At 33.5% G+C, this 22883-nt stretch overlaps 1 protein-coding gene across 22 annotated transcripts in view; it reads right to left on the bottom strand.

The window, feature by feature from the left end:
- Nucleotides 1–22883, bottom strand: part of LOC106872895 (protocadherin beta-15) — a 181419-nt gene that overhangs the window by 130348 nt on the left and 28188 nt on the right. For 6 of the 22 annotated variants that reach the window (XM_089362758.1, XM_089362755.1, XM_089362763.1 and 3 more), the window contains exon 2: nucleotides 19144–19265. The exons of the other annotated variants lie outside the window; for them this stretch is intronic. The gene's annotated coding sequence lies outside the window, so the exon portion shown is untranslated. The remainder of the gene's footprint in view (nucleotides 1–19143; nucleotides 19266–22883) is intronic. 22 annotated transcript variants of the gene reach the window in all.

The following is a 22883-nucleotide window of genomic DNA, read 5'->3' on the forward strand; positions in this document are numbered from 1 at the left end:
AGTAAACAGCAGAAGTTGTAAGCACAAAACCAAGTTTAATCCGGTAAACTGCAAAGTTAATACAAATAAACTTGACAAAACATTAGTTTAAAACAGTCAATTAGGCATGGGTAATATTTTGCCAAATTTGGAGTGAATCAGTTTTGGAACTGCGGAAGTTATTGGCAAAAAAATGAATTTTACGCAGTTATTCACAGACTTTTCCCATTCAACATGGATTGACTTGACAAAGACATAAGTTTAAAATAATTTTTAAAATATGAGTAATGTTTGTGTCAATTTGGTTGGAGTGAATCGGTTGGAAACTCTGAAAGTTATTGACAAAAAAAACAATTTTTATTCAATTATTCGTGGATTTTCACAATTAACGCAGATGACCTTGACAAAAATTTTAAGCAAAACAATTCTTATGTCATGAGTAATGTTTATGTCAAATTTGGAGGAAATCGCTCGCAAAACCAGGGAGTTATGGGCAAAAAAAAAACAGTTTTCTGAACAGTTATTCATGGTTTTTAGTTATACGTGGAGGGTCTGGAAAATATAAAGTAGATCGTGGCCACTTTTGGAGCATAAGCTATCAGTGTATCAAGTTTGAGCAAAATCGGTTGAAAAATGTGGAAATGCATTATGAGTATACACACACACACACAAAAAGAAATTTTCTGTTTTATATATATAGATGTCCAAAGTTATATTTAATTTGCAATATATCATTACCTGGCCAAGACTTTGGAACATAGGTATGTATGTAAAGTAGAATTGAGCCATTGGATCAGTTATTAGGTAAGTACATCTCTATGTTGTATATATTTGAATCAAATTGTACTTGGGCATAACAATTTTAATTTTTTTAATTAAAAAATGTTCCAAACTTTTGGCCATGACTGTATATATGTTTATATACATGTGTGTAGAGACATACAACAGAAGAGACTTGACTTAGAAGCATATATTTCTGCATGGACATGCATATGTAAATATGTGTGATCATAAACACATGTATGCAGAGACACATATTACATATATATATTTATCAAGGTATTTATAAGAGATATTTGTATAGGCATTTATGCTTCAAGATAAGTGTTTAAATACATGTATTAGATATATGCCTTAAATGTATGTGTTAAATGCATATGCACATACATATGGGTATAGATTTCCCTCTCAAGGGATGAGTATTTAATCAAATATACACAATGAACAGTGGTTCTTGATCATTTTTAAATCTGTGATACACTGGATATCTTGTAAAAAATTAATGACAAACTTCACATGGAGTAATAGAAATTACTAGTGCACTTTGCAAACTATGTAATAAAGTTATATTATATTTAGAAAGGAAAAATACTGAAAGCAACTGATTGCTTTTGTTGTATCTTGAGAGGGTCATAACACCAATAAGCACACACACACTGGTTCTATTTCACTTCTTTTATTGTTATTGTTGTTGTTGTTGTTATTAGTCAACTAGTTATCCATTTAATCAATTACCTAATCGATTGATTGATTTGATTAATCCTTTAGTCAATCAATAAACTAGGTTCATCAGATTCCTTTCATTGCCATTGAAGATTTCATCAGAGACTTACCGTGAGGTCGCAAATGGCAACAAAAAGGACTCTGATGAACATAGCTGATTGATTGACCAAATGCTTAATTAAACAATTGATTAGTTCATTGGTTAAAATAGTTAACTAGTTGACTAATAATAATAACACAAATGAAATAGAACCAGTGCATGTATTCATAACTGGCAAATGACTCTTCCACGATACAACAAAACCTGGTTCAATACATGAGTTCTTATCGAGTATCTTTCAAACCAAATACAAAAATGCAATATTGATTGCCTTGTTTTATTTACCATACTTTATAATAATCATTGCCGTCATTTTATACCCACTTTCTGTGCTGGCATTGGACGAACAATTTGACAGGATACAGCTAGCTGGAGGACTGTACCTTACTCCAACGTATCTATATTGGCACGATTGTTATGGTTGGATACCATTCCTGATGATAATCATTTCATAGAGTGTACTGGGTGTATTTTTCAAAGCACCAGCCCTATGTGAGGTGGCCTTGAAACTTGCAAGATGAAAGAGTCTAGAACATACCATGTGACTGAAGGAATAATAGGACAGAGACAGAGATAGAGGCAGTAATGATTCAAGGTGAGATGACAAGAGAGGAACAGATAGTTGCAATAAGGTGGCAAACACTCATGTATACAAAAATATTTTAAGATACTAATGTTATGAGAACATAACCAAAACAACACTAGTTGTCAAGTAGTGGCAAAGGACAAACACAAACACACACATACACACACACATGTCCATAACCCTCTCAAGCTGAGTGTCCCCTAATCCTGCAGGCTTATAGGTGCTGATGTCATACGAAAAGCATCTATGCTGGTGCAGCATAAAAAACATCCAGTACACTCTGTAAAGTGGTTGGCATTAGGAAAGGCATCCAACCATAGAAACCATGCCAAAACAGACATGGAGCCTGAACAGCCCTTCAGCTGGTCAGCTCCTGTCAAACCGTCCAACCCATGCCAGCACAGAAAACAGATGTTAAATGATGATGATGTGTATGTGTATATGTATTCTTTTATTCTTTTACTTGTTTCAGTCATTTGTCTGTGGCCATACTGGAGCGCCGCCTTTAGTCAAACAAATCAACCCTAGGACTTATTCTTTCTAGGCCTTAGTACTTGTTCTATCAGTTTCTTTTGCTGAACCGCTAAGTTACAGGGACATAAACACACCAACATTGGTTGTCAAGCAATGGTGGGGAAACAAACACAGACACAGACATTATATGTATATATCTACACTCTGAGTGGTTGGCGTTAGGAAGGGCATCCAGCTGTAGAAACTCTGCCAAATCAGACTGGAGCCTGGTGTTGCCATCCGGTTTCACCAGTCCTCAGTCAAATCGTCCAACCCATGCTAGCATGGAAAGCGGACGTTAAACGATGATGATGATGATGATGATGATGATCTATATATATATATATATATATATATATATATATATATATATATATATATAATTGTTAAAGAGGACAACAAACATTAAGGCAAGACAAATATCTTAAGTCATATACAATATTATTACTACACAACCTTCTTACTACACAACCATACCAGCAATGTACTTTAAAAACACCTGTGATGCACCAAGATACTCCTTCAGTTGCATTAGTGCACTGCAATGCACCATTTCAGAGCCAGATGTGGAGACATATTTATTTCAATTGATCTATATATCTATTGGGATTTGTGTGTGGAGATATATACATGTAGTAATGTGTGTATGTGCATATGCATAGAAAAAGAGAGAGAGAGAGAGACCTGGGTGTAGAAGTACATGTATTTAGAGAAGTGGAGGAGGCATGTGTGTGTGTGTGTGTTTGTGTATGTGTGTGTGTGTGTTTGTGTGTGTGTGTGTGTGTGCGTGCACGCGCGCGTGTGTGTGTGTAGATATATGGGTATAGAGATGTAAGTATGCAGAAATGTATGTAGACATGTGAAAAAACACGTGGAGACATATGCATGTAGTAATAGATAAGTGTATACACACCAGTTTCTACATACCTACCTATATATAATTAATAATATCAGGGTAATAAAAAATTTTAGAAATTTCTACTACCAGTGGCCAAGCGTGTAAAAAAATTTAGTCAGTAGACTATATATTATTCACATAAAGGCAGTGTACATTTAAACACATAAGTATCCATCATAGGATTCCTTGCACGCTAGAAGGGACAGCTAAAATCCAAACCACTATTAGGGATAAACTTCGAATGGAATGAAAGATAAAAGGAAATAGATGGTAAATGTTTTTATTTTTCATTCCATTCAAAGTTTATCCCTATTAGTGGTTTGGATTTTAGCTGTTCCTTCTAGCGTGCAAGGAATCCTATGACAGATACCTCTTATGGGTTTAAATGTACACTGTATTTATACCTACCTATATTCATATAATACATATATACTTGCATACATACATGCATACATACATACACACATTACATACATATATATTTAGTAACTGCAGTTACATCATCCATACCATGCTGTCAAACTGGTGAACTGGTATGTCCAGGTATTCAAGAAACAGTGATTATCAGCAATCTTATATAACAAGATAAGAGTACCAGGCTCGTATTCTTACATTCTAAATGTGTTTTATGACAGTTGACAGACATTATCCAACTGGGAACTGATAATTATCAGCAGAATGAGAAATTCAGAAGGGCTAGATGTGATAACCTTTCTTAGCTACTGCTCCCAACTCCAACAAAAATGCAAGACTGAACAGATATTATCTATAAACTATGCCTGTGTAATACAGTTATGTGATTGCGAGCAGTTAGATATGAAGCATATTTCATTTAAAAGTTTCAAGATGTCATAGTCTATAAAATATAATTTTAATACAAATTCTAGCACATGTATTCATACACACACACACACACAAACACAAACACACAGAGATATCTTAAGACATTTATTTATGCACACACACACAAACATGTGCATGTGTATATATATATATATATATATATATATATATATATATATATGTCTGTGTATGTATATATATGTGTGTATATGTGTGTGTATACATACACATATATATATATTTTATATATGTGTGTATATATATATATATATATATATATATATATATATATATGCATATATAAAAATGAATTGAGTCAAGAAGAAGGAGTACATTTAGACAGCTATTTAATAAATACTACACGTGTTTCGATACAACATAGATCCACATATATAGAGGATTTAAATTTAAATTAAGCAACAGTTTACCTGTATAATGGGACCCAGTTGTATCTCCTCACGTGATATATAATCGCTGTCCTCATAAGTAAATATTTGACTTTGATGTTATCACATCCATCTGACTCTTTTACATATAAATATATAGTTGTAGCCAGTGCTGCCTGACTGGCTCCCCATGCCAGTGGGATGTAAAAAGTACCATCTGAACGTGGTCAATGCTAGTGCCTCCTGACTGGCTCCCATACCAATGGTACATAAAAAGCACCCACTACATTCTCAGCATGGTGGGTGTTAGGAAGGGCATCCAGCTATAGAAACCTTGCCAGATGAAATTGGAGCCTGGTGCAACCTACTAGCTTGTCAATCCTCAGTCAAACCATCTGATCCATGACAGCATCGAAAGCAGACACTAAACGTTGATGATGATGATGATGACATTTTATATACACACATACGTACATACATACATATAGGCATACATTCATGCATACATACATACATACATACATACATACATACATATATACATACATACATACATACATTCATACATATACAGTAACAATTATCTCCACGAAAAGAGTACTCAATAAAATATAGAATAACTAATGGTTATATTATATAAATACAGTATAAAATGGAAACTGTGCTACTTCAGGGATTTGCTTCCTGAATTGGGTAGAAATACCCCAAGCATACTATGGTTTCAGTAGGTGATTAGAAAGAACTCAAGATTTTAAATTCTAACCAACAAGTGAAAGATGGCCATTTGAATTTTGAATAATGAGCAATGCTTGATGAGCCTCTAAACTCAAAGTATCTCCTGGACATTGGTATGCATTTCATGGAGTGAAACATAAAAGTAGCACATGACCAAATAAAGAGTAGAATAAAACTATTTGATAATCTTAATTTGAATGAAATTCTACAGTTAGATCATTATCCATTTGATCGCCTTCATTCACATGAAACTTCAACTCATGGATGAATGGTCATCTTTAACTACTCAACATATATATTGATATGAGATTTTGTGCTGAAACTAAATGAAGTACATCATGGAAAATTCATTTAGTAACACATAATGATATTCAGTTCACTTTAAATTTTAATTCATTTCAAGAAATTTTAGACTTTTTCTCACCCAATTGTAAGCAGGCCACTGATACAGCAACTGCATGAAATTTTATTAATGGTCAGTTCTTATAGATGTAGGAATTTCTTTTCTGTTTTACCTTTTTAATCTAGTTCTCATATCTTTCTTGCTCTAAAAGCACCAGTGCCTATTCAGAAATCAGTGTTGAGTAAACAAATAAAAAAATTTTAAATGCTTCTTGATTTTGGATTGAATAAGCTGTATGTAGATATATAGAAACATTGTCAATATCACATATTTAATGTATATGTGTTAGTAAACACTATAATACTGTTGTATTTTGTCCAAGGGGAAATCCCTTCCAAGACTTATTGTGTTTAAAAACACAGCATAGTTCAAAATTAGGTGCAACAAAATCATCCCTGAAGTGAAAGAGAGTGACCGATATCGCTATTTCACAGTCATTTCCATTCTTCAGTGCCACACACTTGTGCACTTCTGAAACAACTTATGCCTGTTAGACATATGTGTGCAAATAGTGTAAAATGTATTTGCTGGTGTATAAAAGCATTGCTCAAGGAAAATAAAATACAAATTTTGTGTTTGAAGCAACATAACAAGGTTAGCATCATCAATATCACATACTTAATGTATGTGTGTAAGTAAAAACTATGAAACTGTAGTATTTCATCCAGGGCAGACCCTGTTAAAGACGTATTATGTTATGCAATGCTTTTACACACCATTAAATAAATTTTACACTATTTGTATACTGATATGAGTCATTTTAGAGATGGAAAAGTGTGTGACACTGAAAAATAACCACAACAAAAGTAGTGTGTGTGTGTGTGTGTGTGGGAACATTAGAGTTCAGAGGTGAGCATTAGATTTCTATGAACTTGAACCCAAAAACATGTGGCTGCAGAGTGAGATTCTTAACCACACAACCATGCCTGCATATAAATACTGAGGTTTAAAATAACCAATGTATCAATTCCATTTTACACTAGAGATACTAATAAATGCTTGCAATGACTTGGAGACATTGACTGACTATGAAGATATAAAATGTCAGAGGTGAAAACTTTACATAGAGAATGTTCAGATTTTGATATTCTTTTAAAAGACAAAGAATCCCACAGAATAATACAAACACTAATCAACAATGGGTAAACAGAAACAAAATTTAACATTGTAAATACATCATACACTAAACCTGTTAAAATTAAACAAACTACATATAAGCTGTATTACACGAATCTGATACGCTCTTGCTACAAGGAAAAGATTAACACATAATGACAATTTTCATTTCTCTCTGCTACATATTCTGTTTTAGCACAGCACATCCAAAAGAGACATTATCTCTGGATAAATACCACAATAATTTGCTTTTCAGACAGAGAAACGATATATATATATATATATATATATATATATATATATATATATATATATAAATGAGAATGTATGTCTGTGTGTGTCTGTGTGAATCCCTAAAACTCCAGAACTACACAACCAATTTCATTCAAATTTTACACATGCCTTACTTAGGGTCCCGGTTGTGTTTTAGTCAAAATAATTTTTTAACTTCTTGCATAGTTCGAGCCCACAGCAACGTAATATCTCCTCCACTATTTAAGTATTATGTGTCAAAAGTGAACAAAAACACTTATGTCAAATACTTTCACTTTAAAAATGAAACTTTTCCACTATTTCAGTATCAAAACTGAAACAATCACATTTCGATACTGTAATGACAGATACTTTCACTTTAATGGTTTCATTTTCGTACTGAATCTACTACAGTGAAACCATACTCTCACATATATACAGGCATACATACATCTCACATATATACATGCATACATACATATAGTTATTTTACACTGCATGCAAAAATACAGACATACTATATACGGTACGATATTAAACACACCCACACAAACATCTACACATACATATACATACCTGACGACTGACATGCGTGAAGTGCAGGCTGGCCAGTGTCAACACACACACACATCTACACATACATATATATACCTGACGACTTGATTTTTTTATTAACCACACAGGGTCGAAACACAGAGGGAACAGCACAAGGACAGACAAAACAAAAAAGTAGGGAAAAAATAAAATCGAATGAAAAGAATGGTAATGATAAATGAAAAAGTGGAATGACGTCTACTCGAACCCCAAACTCCAGTTAACGTCATTGAACGTTTTTAGAAAAAAAATTTAACACATGTTATTTTATTTTTTGTGTCTTTCTCTTTGCTGTGTGTTGCACATGCGTGAAGTGCTGTCTCGTCAGTGTCTATACGAAATTTTATTTTCATTTCCATTAAAACAACACATTTACTGTTTTATTACGAGTTAATAATTATCGCAGCAGTTGCAAGGTTGCAAGGGAAAATATAAAATTCTTTGTCTCTCTGTAATAATTATTGTGGTATTTACCGTTAAATTAGCAGTTCCATACATGTGCTATTTCGTTCATTTGCTTATATTTCGTTAATTCACACTGCATACAAAAATACGGACATACTATATACATACAACTGCTTACAAAAATAGAGATTAATGTATTGGGTTGTCCGGAAAGTTCGTGCCGATTTATAGTAGCTTACCTTTCGACTTACTTGCCATGAAACCACCTCAATTCTGGGAAGAGGTTATTTTCAAGTTAAAGGAGAGATGGAAACGCATTGTGTAACAAAATGGTTCATATTTGGTTGATTAAAAATGTAATGGCAAGTATTTATTGATCTTTTTTTTTTTCCTTTAAAAATCGGCACGGACTTTCCGGACAACCCAATATATTTTTTCAATGTTCATAATTTTTTGATTACAATATTGAAAAAATATGCCACCAAAGAAAAGACGTGTTTTTCTCCAGAAACATGTATAAAGCGAGGACGATTGCTGAAAACGGAAGGCGTGTATCTCAACAGGGAAAGGAGATGAGACTTTCTCAGGTTCAGCAGATGCATGCTGCAGTACGTCAAATGGAGTCTCAAGAGAGAAAGGAGATGAGATCTTCCCAAGATCAGCTTAAGGCATGCTGCAATACTTAATACTGAATCATTAGAACAACGTTTAGCACGCTATATTAAACAGATGTCCAATACAATATAGCTCTCAGAAATAGACCACAGGCAAATTCGTTCTTCACAATACCAGGAGCTGCTTTCAGATATGATCCATTCCAGCTTTATAAAAACGATAATTCTGTACAAATTGGTGTGCTACACTCAAATTGTCGTTTCTGCAAAGCTTTCAAATTTCCAAATGAAACTAGTGGCATGTGCTGCTCAGGCGGTAAGGTAAGATTGCCAGCACTACCAGGTCCTCCTCAACCTCTTTCGACAGTTAACTTCCCCGTCACCGTCTCCCATTACAGCCCATTTCCAGAATGTACCCATTTACGTACAATATCTCCATTACACCTCCATTCATTTGACTGTTAACCATACGATGAGTCGTGTTACACGCAGCGCTGACCGCCTCAAAGGCAAGTATATCCACTGACAGCTTTTCGGTGGGTTCAAAAATTACACCCCCCACCCCACCCCAGTTTTCCACTGGCACTGGCAACGATCTCGCTCGAACGTCTACCAGGAAGGCGACGTTGGTAACGATCACGCTGGTATCAATCAGAGTATCAGATGTTATATACTACTGGCCACAATGTTCTTCCTCACATTGTTGTAGCTTTCAAATGATGCTACCCTGCTGGATAGGTGGGCAGGCTGGCATTTTCCCTGAACAGAACATCAGTCTATTGCAGGGTTACTCATTTTTAGCTGAGTAGACTGGAACCACATGTAATAAAGTGGGTTTTATTTTTTTTCATTAACACAACACATCACCAGTCTGGGAATTGAAATTTCGATCTGGCAATCATGAGTGTTACATGCCTTCACATAGAAATAGGCTTAGAGTAAGAACAAAGCTGTGTGGTTAGAGCAGCACACTCGTGGTCGAAGGATCACAGGTTCAAATCTCAGACTGGGTGATGTCTGTGTTTATGAACGAAACAACTAAGCTCCATGCTGCTCTGGCAGAAGGCAATGGCGAATCTCTGCTGACTCTTTTGCCACTCTCACTCTTTCCTCCTGCATCTAACAGCTCACCTGTGACAGACCGACGTCCCATCCAGGTGAGGAACCTAGACACCAATGAAACTAGGAAACCAGCTCTTATGAGCTAGGCATGGCTCGGGAAGGAACAAACAACAAGAACAAAACTGAAAGTGTAAAGAATATATCCTCCATAAGCAGTTAAATAAAATAATTGTTTGGTGGCAATAGCTGACCGACCCTGGTTTGTTAAGTGCAGAAAGTTATAACTGTAGAAGTGAATCCTGTAATAGGCTTGGAGAAGCCATAAAAAGACATGAAAATACAAGACAATCCTTATACAAGTTTATCTTTCAGTTTGCTACAGCAATATAGCACTGAGTTCTGATTGCCTGCAGCTATATTTTGTAGTCTTGTTACTGTTACAGCAATATGTTACCTGTGCATGTGTCATCATCACCATCATCATTATCATCATCATCATCGTCATCATCATCATCATCGTCGTCGTCATACTTTTCTATGCTTTCCTGATTCAGAGAATCTGTTGAGGTAGATTTTTTGCTAGTCAGATGCCCTTTATGTTACCAACCTTCACCTGTTTCCAAGCAAGGAATTTTTTCCCTATAGCCAGAGATAATTTCCATGTAAGATTAGAAATGAACAACACTGCTTCTGCTCTGAAGATACTTGTTTACAACTATTGTGTAATGTTGTTATGACAAGGAGACACAAGCACACACACACATATTGTATATATGCATACACAATGAGCTTCCTTTAGTTTTCCTTTACTAATTCCACTGACAAGGCTTTGGTTTGCCCTTGGTCTGCAGTAGATGTCATGAGCCCAAAATACCATGCAGTAGGCCTATGAGCCTAACCCAAAACTACACAACCATGCCTGCACCTAAATATATATATGTAAGTATATATATGTATATATATATATGTATATACATGTGTATATGTGTGTGAGTGTTTACTTTGTTTTATATTATACTCATTTATTGTGCTTTTAATTATTAATTTTTCTATATGTGATAGTGGATTTTCATCGATGAGTTCTTGAAACTTGGTTATTTTCCCTAAAACTATATATTTTATATATATTTTTATCTATAAAGCTCAATTTAATTTTAATTTTTTATAAATTGATTTTAATTGAGTTTTTACCTGTAATTTTGGATTTTATCCCTAATATTATTATAATTGTATATACATACATATATATGCATATATACATATGTGTGTATATGTATATGTATGCATCTGTTTACACACATATATGTCACCTGTGATGTTGACTTTTCCTAAGGAAATGTTTATCAGTTTTTTACTCCATCAACTGTGGTGATTTTGATAGTTTTTCTTTTGGACAAAGTTGAGTTAGCCAAGAATTAAAGGTCAAGCAAACATCCATAATAGAGAGGCGTACTCCATGATAGTACATATGTATACATGTATATATGTGTATGTGCGTGTGAGTGTGTATGGATGCATGCACACATGTTCACATGTATGTATTTATGCACTAAAGGTTACAGGCATATACATATGTACATGTGCATGCATATATTATATATGTATTTTTTTATTCTTTTACTTGTTGCAGTCATTTTGTTGTAGCCATGCTGGGGCACCGCCTTTAGTTGAGCAAATCAACTCCGGGACTTATTCTTTATAAGCCAATTACTTATTCTATCAGTCTCTTTTGCCGACCCACTAGGTTACAGGGACATAAACACACTAGCATCGGTTGTCAAGCAATGTTGGTGGGAGACAAACAGACACACAAATACACACACACACACACGCACACATATATATATATATATGACAGGTTTCTTTCAGTTTCCATCTACCAAACCCACTCACAATACTTTGGTTGGCCCGAGGTTATAGTAGAAGACACTTGTCCATGGTGTTATGCAGTGGGACTGACCCTGGAACCATGTGGCTGATAAGCAAACTACTTACCACTCTGTCACTTCTGTGCCTATGTATATTTTAAAAATTAGAATATTAGTGCAATACAGACTAATATACTTTTACCTCAAATTTGACTAATATGGGACTTATACATCGATATTTTGGAAACTGAAAGAAGCCCGTCGTATATGTGTGTGTGTCTGTGTGCCTGTGTGTGTGTTACTATCTCCTTACCTTGATATCATGTGACTGTTGCAAAACAAGTGTCACAAGTGGTATCATTTTATTTGCAATCTTCCAAGAAAACATGTTTAATCACAGGGAAATATTACCTTACTTACAAAGCGCTGAAGGCTGGAACAGGAAGAATCATCCAGTCATGAAAAACAAAAAAAATTGCCCCAATAGGTTCCAACCAACGTGTGTCAGCATGGAAAAGTGGATATTAAACATTAAGAAGAGGAAGTTAATCTAAAAACAGGAATAGTTTGGGAGTAAATAAATGGTAAAGAAATTGCAAATAATACAGTGATTAATTAAACAGTAAATAGAAATAGTGAAAATATGAAAAAATCAGTCCCACTGCATGGCACCTTGGACAAGTGTCTTCTACTATAGCCTCGGGCCGACCAAAGCCTTGTGAGTGGATTTGGTAGACGGAAACTGAAAGAAGCCCGTCGTATATATGTGTGTGTATATATATATATATATGTGTGTGTGTACGTGTGTTTGTGTGTCTGTGTTTCTCCCCCCACCATCGCTTGACAACCAATGCTGGTGTGTTTACGTCCCCGTAACTTAGCGATTCAGCAAAAAGAGACCGATAGAATAAGTACTAGGCTTCCAAAGAATAAGTCCTGGGGTCGATTTGCTCGGCTAAAAGCGGTACTCCAGCATGGCCGCAGTCAAATGACTGAAACAAGTAAAAGAGAGAGTAGAGGTGTGCAAACATACATACATACATACATACACATACACACACACACATATATACCAACCATTCAGATGGATGTATTTATCTATTATATATATATATATATAAATATATATATATATATATATATATATATATATATATATATATATATATATATATATATATATATATATATATATGCACCCTAATATATTAAAAGAGCAAGGTACAAAGAGAACTTGATAACTCATGTATTTTAGTTCAAGTTCTTTTCCACTGGGCTTTATTATTAGAAAAATCAAATGGTACATACAGTAAAAACAAAACTGGATAGTCAATTCACAGATTATTTATTTATATCAGCTTGCACAGATTTCATTAACAATTATTCTATTATTCAAGAAAAACCTTATCAACAGATAACATTATCAAATCTTCAGATATTGTATAGCAAGTGTAAATAAAGTTTTAACATTTATAATAGAAAATGGATAGTTTTATGGTATCTTTTTTTAGCTTTTATTTTTTACTTTTCTCATTTATTACACTGTGGCAATGCTGGAGCAGCACACTGAAGGGTTTAACTGTACAAATCTACCCCTGAACTTATTTCTTCAGAGCCTGGTACTTATTTTATAGGTTTTCTTTTTTTTTTTTGTTCTTGCTAAACCACTAAGTTATAACCAACACCAGTTGTCAAGTAGTGATAGTGGACAAACACAAACACACACACACATATATATATATATATATATATATATATATATATATATATATATATATATATATATATATATATATATATATATATATGTTTGTATGTATGTATGCATGTGTATGTGTATATATATATATGTATGTGTGTGTATATATATATACATATATATATATACACACATACATGAGTGGTATATATGGATTCAGAGAATTGTGTGGCTTTTACAGTAAGCTTTCATATGGACTCAGCTATTAGCCCACATAGTAATTGACTGTGAAGTAAGGTAAAGTAAAGCATCTCTGCAACTGAAAATCCAGAAAATCCAAGTGATAAAATTATTTTGTGAAAAGTATATAAGCATCAAGTTAGTGGGTATAAGAAGTGAATGTATATTTATTTAATCACACTATCTTTCATAGGATTATGAACATTCACAAACTTCTTTACATAGTATTATGAAATTATGCATACATGCTTGCGTTAATATGTATACAATTGTATATATAAAAATCAGAATCAAAATCAAAATGGAAATTGTAGTTGTGGCCGATACCAGTGCCACCTGACTGGCACCCATGATGGTGGCACGTAATAAGCACTATTCAAACGTGAGTTGATGCCACTGCCACCCGACTGGCTCCCCATGCTGGTGGCATGTAAAAAGCACCATCCAAATACAGTTAATGCCAGTGCTCTTCAACTGGCTCTCATACCAGTGACTACACTCTCGGAGTGGTTGGCATTAGGAAAGGCATCCAGCTGTAGAAACCTTGCCAGATTAGATTGGAGCCTAGTGCAGCCTACTGACTTGCCAGTCCTCAGTTAAACCGTCCAACCCATGCCAGCATGGAAAGCGAATGATGATGTGGTGGTGGTGGTTCACAAATCAATGCAAGTAAAGAAGATTAGCTCTTCAGATGACCAGAAAATCATGGTTACATCAACAGTTCAACTCTAGATAAACACACAAAATTTACTTTCATTTAAATAATGAATGGAAGGCTAGAACTGGACAAAATCAATGTAATTTTGCCTACTTCCAACCTTCATCAACAAATGGTAGAAGTTAGCATACTTCTAGATCAAATGTGTAGTCTAAACATTTCTATCATGTATTAGTCATAAACTCCCCAATGTTGGTTTTTACTAAGAATAATATATATAACTGAATGGCAAACAGAATGGATTCTTCTGGTCAAACACTCCCTCAGAAAGAGTTCATACATGGGTTTACATGCTGGTATGGGATGGATATTATTAAATTTAAAGTGTGTCTGTATGCATGTACATATGTATGTGTGTATGTTTGTGTGTGTGTATACACACACACACATACACACATACATACATACATACATACATACATACATGTATGTCTATGTTTATACGTTTACATCAATCATAGTTGTGTAATATAAAAGCATACATCAGTGCCAAGCAACATGCCATCTTAAAGATAGCATGTTAGCACCCATATAAAGTAGAAAGATATGTAGTTGTGTGTGTGTTTATGTAAAGTAAACAGATATTTCATACTTGGACTATGGTTTCATTTGATCAACTGATTCACATAACCAGATTTAAAAGTAATAACAATAAGGTTTTAGGTGATGTAACTAGAGCAGGTCATTGTTTGTTATCCGTCACACACCAAAGGTATGATTCTATAACCCTATAACAGCTCAGAGTCAAATATTAATTTCAAATTCTCTTTTTAATGTTAATATTAGAGATTTGAGCAAGGTTTTATAGGCAGAAAGATCATAAGTAATTTCACAATGTTTCGACTGTTACTTCTCAATATCTTCCACTTTTAATATCACATGAGTTACAATAAATGTGTGATTATTAAAAGCATGAATTTGTTTTCAGACAAAAAGAATATAGGACATACACACACACACACACACACATATACTTTAATATAAATTACCTGTCCTTATCTTGAAGTGTCTATTTTCCTTTGCCATTGGCATGTGTGTATATATATATATATATATTATATGTGTGTGTGTGTGTGTGTGTATATATATATATATATATATATATGTGGGTTCAATTCTGGCTGGGGTCAGCTCATCATTTTTCAGTCAATTGTTTATATATAAATGTCACATTAAATTGGAGTGTATATATATTATTATTATTATGATATCTCATTACACAGTTATTATTGTACTAATAAACTTCCATAATCACTCTATCTCCATAACTTACAAAGTCTCCTGGTTCGTTTACAAATGTTATATATAGTATTGGATAGTTAAAGAATATATTCATAAAATTTGGCTGAAATTGAAGGATGAGCATTTTGCCCAATCAGATGTGCAAGGAGCCATGTAAGCGTTGATTTGTGGTTTCGATTCTGACTAGGGTTAGCTCATCATTTTTCAGTCAATTGTTTATATATGTATAGAATAAAGCTATAATCATTCCTCAGGTGTGTAAGAGAGAGTAATGACATACACACACAGGTGTTGTTATGATAACCAGTCTGCTTCCTGTGGTTTTTTTTCTATTGTTTAATGAACAAAATCTACATGAAACAGACTGTATTATATATTATAATATATATGCAATACATATATATATACATATATATATACTATATATACACAATCATATATATACATATATAAAATATATACATACTACATATACACACAATACACACATGTATTATATAAATATTAGACAAGTGTGCATGTGCCTGTAAATGAATAGATAGATAGATAGCTAAAGGCGGTGAACTGGCAGACTCATTAGCACGCCAGGTGAAATGCTTAGCTGTATTTTGTCTGCCACTATGTTCTGAGTTCAAATTCCGCCAAGGACAACTTTGCCTTTCATCCTTTTGCCGTCGATTAAATAAGTGCCAGTTATGCACTGGGGTCAATATAATCGACTTAATCCGTTTGTCTGTCCTTGTTTGTCCCCTCTGCATATAGCCCCTTGTGAGCAGTAAAGAAACAAGATAGATAGATAGATAGACACACACAGATAGATAGATAGATAGATAGATAGATAGATAGATAGACACACACAGATAGATAGATAGATAGATAAATAGATTTGGAAGAACTAACAAGAGAAAGAGCACTCAATAAATATTGTAGAGTTGATATTAGTGTTTTCAGAACTGATGATTCATATAGGCAGCAAGAGTGTGAATCATCAGCTTTAAATGAATGCGTACATATATGTGTGTGTTTGTATAATATATATCATAACATACATATATATAAAGATGGGGCACGATAAAGTGTGACACACAACTAAAATTGGATTCAGTAGTCTCTATTATTATGTAATTATTTCGGCCATTTGATGAAACACGTATATGGCACATAGAGCTTTGACTACCACACTTGTTTTCCGTATCTGTGCGTGTGTGTGTGTGAGAGTGTATATATTTATATATATACACATGTAATATATATATATATATATATATATATATATATATATATATATATATATATATATATACATATACATTTTTTAATTTGCTTTGCAAGATTCCTGATGTGAAATCGTGTGTTGAAACAAATATTGTTGTATTTTGGGATGGTCATTTTTTTTTTTTTTTTTTTTTTTGCCAAAAAACAAATGCACTATATATTTTTTCTTCGCTCATTTATTACTGTTCTTATTTTATCATTTTAACTCATGTCCCATTGTCTGAAAATAAAATAACAACAGTAATAAATGAGTGAAGAAAAAATATATAGTGCATGTGTTTATTTGGCAAAAAACAATGACCGTCTCAAAATACAACAATATATATATATACATACATACATACACATTTATCATCCTCATCGTTTAATGTCTGCCTTCCATGCTAGCATGGGTGGGACAAATATATGCATATATACATATATATGTATATTTATATGTGTGTAAGTGTATATATATACATATATATATATATATATATATATATATATATATATATATATATATATATACATACATACATACATATGTATACAACAGGTTTCTTTCAGTTTCAATCTACCAAACCCACTTAAGGCTTTGATTGGTTAGAGGATATAGAAGAAAACACTTGTCCAAGGTGCTATGCGGTTGGACTGAACCCAGAACCATGTGGCTGGAAAGCAAGTTCCTTACCACAAAGCCCTCTCTGCATATATATATATATATATATATATATATATATATACATATGTGTGTCCGTAAATGTGTGCAAATATATGCATTTATGTATGTGCGTGTGTGTGTGTGCGTATCTGTGTTTGTGTGTCTATGCCTATATATTTGTTCATTCATTTATCTGTATTAACATTTGTTAATTTGGGTGATTTGAGAAAGCATTCTTGAATCAGATGCTCCTTTTGTTGTCAACCCTTGCTTCATAATTAAGGGATTGTTTATTCTGCTGGACTGGTCTTCAAAAGTGCAAAGCAACTGGTTGTAATGTCAGCCAGCAATGTAAATATCATTTCACCATTTTGTTCAGATGGTGACAAGGGAAGCCATGGAATGTCATCGTTTGCAGACACTCATACACTCACAGTTACACAAATATACAAACATTTATAGAAACACATATATACACATATATATTATGTATGCATATATGTATGTATGTACATATGTATGTATCTATGTATGCATATGTGTATGCATATATATATATATATATGTATTCACATACTGATATATATACACATATATATGTGTGTATATATATATATATACACACACACACACACAGTTAAATATATATATGCATATTTGTATGTATGTATGGACACTAATATTTTGACTTTGGCTTATTCCTCTCTGTACAACTAGTATACTACTACTACTAATATATATGAATATATAAATATATATACACGTATATATATATGTGCATATATATATATGTGTGTATGTATATATATATATATATATATATATATGTATATATATATATATATATATGTATATATATATATATATATATGTATATATAGATATATATATGTATATATATATATATATATGTATATATATATATATATATATATATATATATATATATATATATATATATATATGTATATATATATATATATATATATATATATATATATATATATATATATATATATATATATATATACACACATATATCTTTATATATACACATACATATACACAGATATATATTGACATATATCGATATCTATATATATATATAAATGTATGCATACATACTCACGTGTGTGTGTGTGTGTGTGTGCGTGTGTGTGTATATATATATATATATAACACATATTCACAGTAAGCCAAGCTTTCAGTTTACTTCTCTCATTTACACTATTTATTCCAGAAGTGACCATCTCCTCCACACATTATCATCATGTAACTAAACTGGATTGTTAGTTATGACCTCATAAAAAATAGTTGAGGGAAAGTTTATTTAAAACAGCATTAAATCTTATATGCAAACATTAATTTGCACATCCGCATAATATTACATTGATTTTTTTTTTATTTCTTGCCATTTCTTTTTTTTTTTTTTTTGCAAAACTCTTTCCTACATGATCAAAATCACTTACCTGATGATACTGTGCTAGCCAGGTCCCAATAACTAACTTCTTAACCATTGCCATCCTCAGTCCCTTTGATTGAAACACACTCTTTCAAATTTCAAATGTTTCCTGAAGTTCTGCAGTTGATTCTGTAATGAAAGGTCACCTGCATATAGCAGTTCCCTGTGTACCAAGTTTTACATGCTTCCACGAGAGATTCACATTTTTACTGCCGTTTTCAGAATTCCCTCATTCAGTATCAGTTAACCCTTCTGATACTAAACTGTTTGAGGTTGCCTCAAGATCTACGATACAAAGCATAACTTTGTATTTTTGTTTTTGTATCTTTTAGTATTTAAATATAAACCCTGAACAGTAATTTTCCCTGAGAAGTTATTATTAAGTTATGATCGTCCAAACACCATCTTAAGAAAAGAAGAATTAATTATTTTACTATCCACTTTCAAATTCTTGATTATTTCCAAACATTCTTGAAACATATAAGCAGTGCATTTCCCTGGAACCATGGTAATGAAATGATTAAATAGCCAGGATCTTAACAACTACATCACATAACTTTGACAATCTTCTTGTATAATACTACTACAACTACTACTGCTGCTACCACTATTTTATCTACTTCAGGAACAGTGAAAGACTGCTATAGTACTGATGGCCAGATTTGCACCTAGAACATCAAACTACCAAACTAAACAATCTTGTATTATCCAGTCTAGTTTCCCTGCAAACTGTTCAGGTTCATGCATCATAATAAGAAGAAAAGGATTAGAAACAGAACCCCAATGAATATTTACTCACTTTTCAAAATCTGTGTGGTCTGTATAATAAACACGCAATCTACTCCAGCAGACAGACAGACAGATAGACAGACAGGCAGCTAAATCTTTACAGTCAGGAAGTATCTTATGGATTAGACAACTACAACCTTACCTAAAGAAAGTGAATTGCTTTATCACAGGAATCATTAAAAACTATTAATATTTTCCATTAACATCTGGAATTACAGAATGGAAATGATGAAGTATATATTTACATGAACAGCATGAACGTTAGTGATGTTGTTCAAAACGCTGTGTGTGTGCGTGTGTGTGCGCGCGTGTGTGTGTGTGTGTGTGTATGTGCGTGTGTGTGTGCTCTTGTGTGTTCATGTGTGTGTAGGCAATGAATACAGCAATAGGGAAAAGTGGTTTATATTTACCACACATGTGAATACAGCTGAGGATTGTCAGATTCAAGATATACATATATATATATATATATATATATATATATATATATATATATATATATGTATATGTATATATATATATATATATATATATATATATATATATATATACAATAGGCACAAATACACTGACGTTACTGGGAACATGGTTCACAGTGTGTATTGGCCACAAACTTGTACGAAAACAACTGTTAATGAAAATATGGTTTATATTTACCACAACCATAAATACAGCTAGTGTGTTGCAAGACATGATTACAGTTGCCTCTAAGGTGTTTATAGATAAATAGATAGAGAGAGAGAGAGAGAGAGAGAATATGCATGGCAGTAAGGTTAAGAACTTGGCTTCCCAACCATGCAGTTTTGGGTTCAGTCCTACATGGCAGCACTATAGGCAAGTGCATTCTACTGTAGCTTAAGTTCAATCAAATCCAATCAAAGCATTGTGAGTGGATTTGGCTGATGGAAACTAAAAGAAACCTGTTGTATATGTATATATAAACGTGAGTGTGTGTGTGCTCGCATGCACGCATGTGTGTGCACATGTGTGTGTCTGCATGTTTGTTTCCATTTGGGAATCAACAAACAAATGTTGCTTGCTGCAAGCTGTTGTTGTCATTTATTCTGTCAACAAATCACCTGTTTACTTCAATACCTTCAAAGATATGTGAAATAAAAGATCTCTTACTTGAGAAACAAGTAAAGGTTTGTGACAGGAAGAGCATTGAGATGGAAAACAATGCCTCAGTTATGTATATGCTAATCTATGCTAACATAGAAAAACCAGATATGAAAATGGATGCAATACACATATACGTGTGTTTATATGTACATGCACACATACACGTGTGTGTGTGTGTGTGTGTGTGTATGTGTATGTATAATTACCCATGATGGTGACACTTAAAAGCACCCGTGCTGATGAGTTGTAAAAGGCACCCACTATATTCTCGGATTGGTTGGCATTAGGAAGAGCATCCAGCTGCTGTAACCTAGCCAATACAGCTCTCCAGCTTACAAGTTCTAGTCAAACCATCCAACCCATGCCAGCATGAAAAGATGACACTAAATGATGATGAATTCAGATAGTAGTATGTCTGATGATGTAAGGATTCAAGTACATACAATTATTGTTCAGATTGACTTGTTGCCTAAACTCCAACTTGAACTACAACTCAAAAAAATCAGACATGTCATAGCTGCCTAATGAAGATTGGCTATAGATAGTGTTTCAATTGAGCAGGTACATGTATAGTAGAATAAAAGCATAAACAACTGGTGTCAGACCAGATTATGACATTTATATATTTAAACATTGACATAACATGAAGGTAGAATTGAATGTTACAGGAGTTTAGATCACAAGAGGTTAATAAAAGATTCGCTGAGGAATGATCATAAGGCTTATGGTACGCGTTGCCATTCTACAGGAACAGTTATACGGTAAGTCCAAATTATTAGTGTAAGGTAAAGGTGAGTCATCGTAGGTAGATAAAATCCAAAACCGGATGAGGAGAAAGGAAGAAGGAAAGAAGGTGTTCAGGTAATTTCTCACAGATGTTTCTAGAAATAATGCACATATGGTGCATTTCTCTGCATGCAAGCTGCCAATAGGAAAATGGCCATGCACAATCAACAAATTATATTATCGGAGATGTGTGTGTGTGTGTGTGTGTGTGTACTATTCATAGTACTACATGCGTATGATTCAGTAACAGATAGTACTACTATATATTTTGAAATAACGTGATACTATATGCATAGTTTGTGGCTGTGTAAAAGGTAATGGTTACCTTTTCAAGTCATACAGACTCATAAGGGCCGATTTCTTGGTTTCATGACGTATATATTCTCCACCTGGACAGGATGCCAGTCCATTGCAGGATTACTCATTTTTGCCAGTTGAATGGACTGGAGCAGCATGAAATGAGGTGCTTTGCTCAAGAACAATGCATCATCCGGTCCAGGAAGCAAAACCACAAGCTTGCGATCATGAGTCCAGCATCCTAACCACTAAGCCATGCACCTCCACTGTGGTTCAGTGGTTAAGATGCTCGCTTCCCAACCATGTGGCCTTGAGTTCATTTCTCTTTCACAAGCACCTTAGGCATTTCCTATTGTAGACTTGGGCTGATCAAAGCCTTGTGAGTGGATTTGGTAAGCAGAAAATGAAAGAAACTGACTGTTTATACACACACACACACACATATATATATATATATATATATATATATATATATATATATATATATATATATATATATATATATATATATATATATATTCTATATTGTTATTCTTTTATTTGTTTCAGTGGTTATGCTGGAGTACCACCTTTAGTTGAACAAATCAACCCCAGGACTTTTTCTTTGTAAGCCTAGTACTTATTCTATCGATCTCTTTGGCTGAACCACTAAGTTACAGGGACGTAAACACACCAACATCAGTTGTCAAGTGATGGGTGGGGGGGGACAAACATACACACACACACATACATGCACATGCACACAAACACACA

Source organism: Octopus bimaculoides, chromosome 14 (genome assembly GCF_046866305.1).
Source record: "Octopus bimaculoides isolate indiv1 chromosome 14, ASM4686630v1, whole genome shotgun sequence".
NCBI classification, from domain to species: domain Eukaryota; kingdom Metazoa; phylum Mollusca; class Cephalopoda; order Octopoda; family Octopodidae; genus Octopus; species Octopus bimaculoides.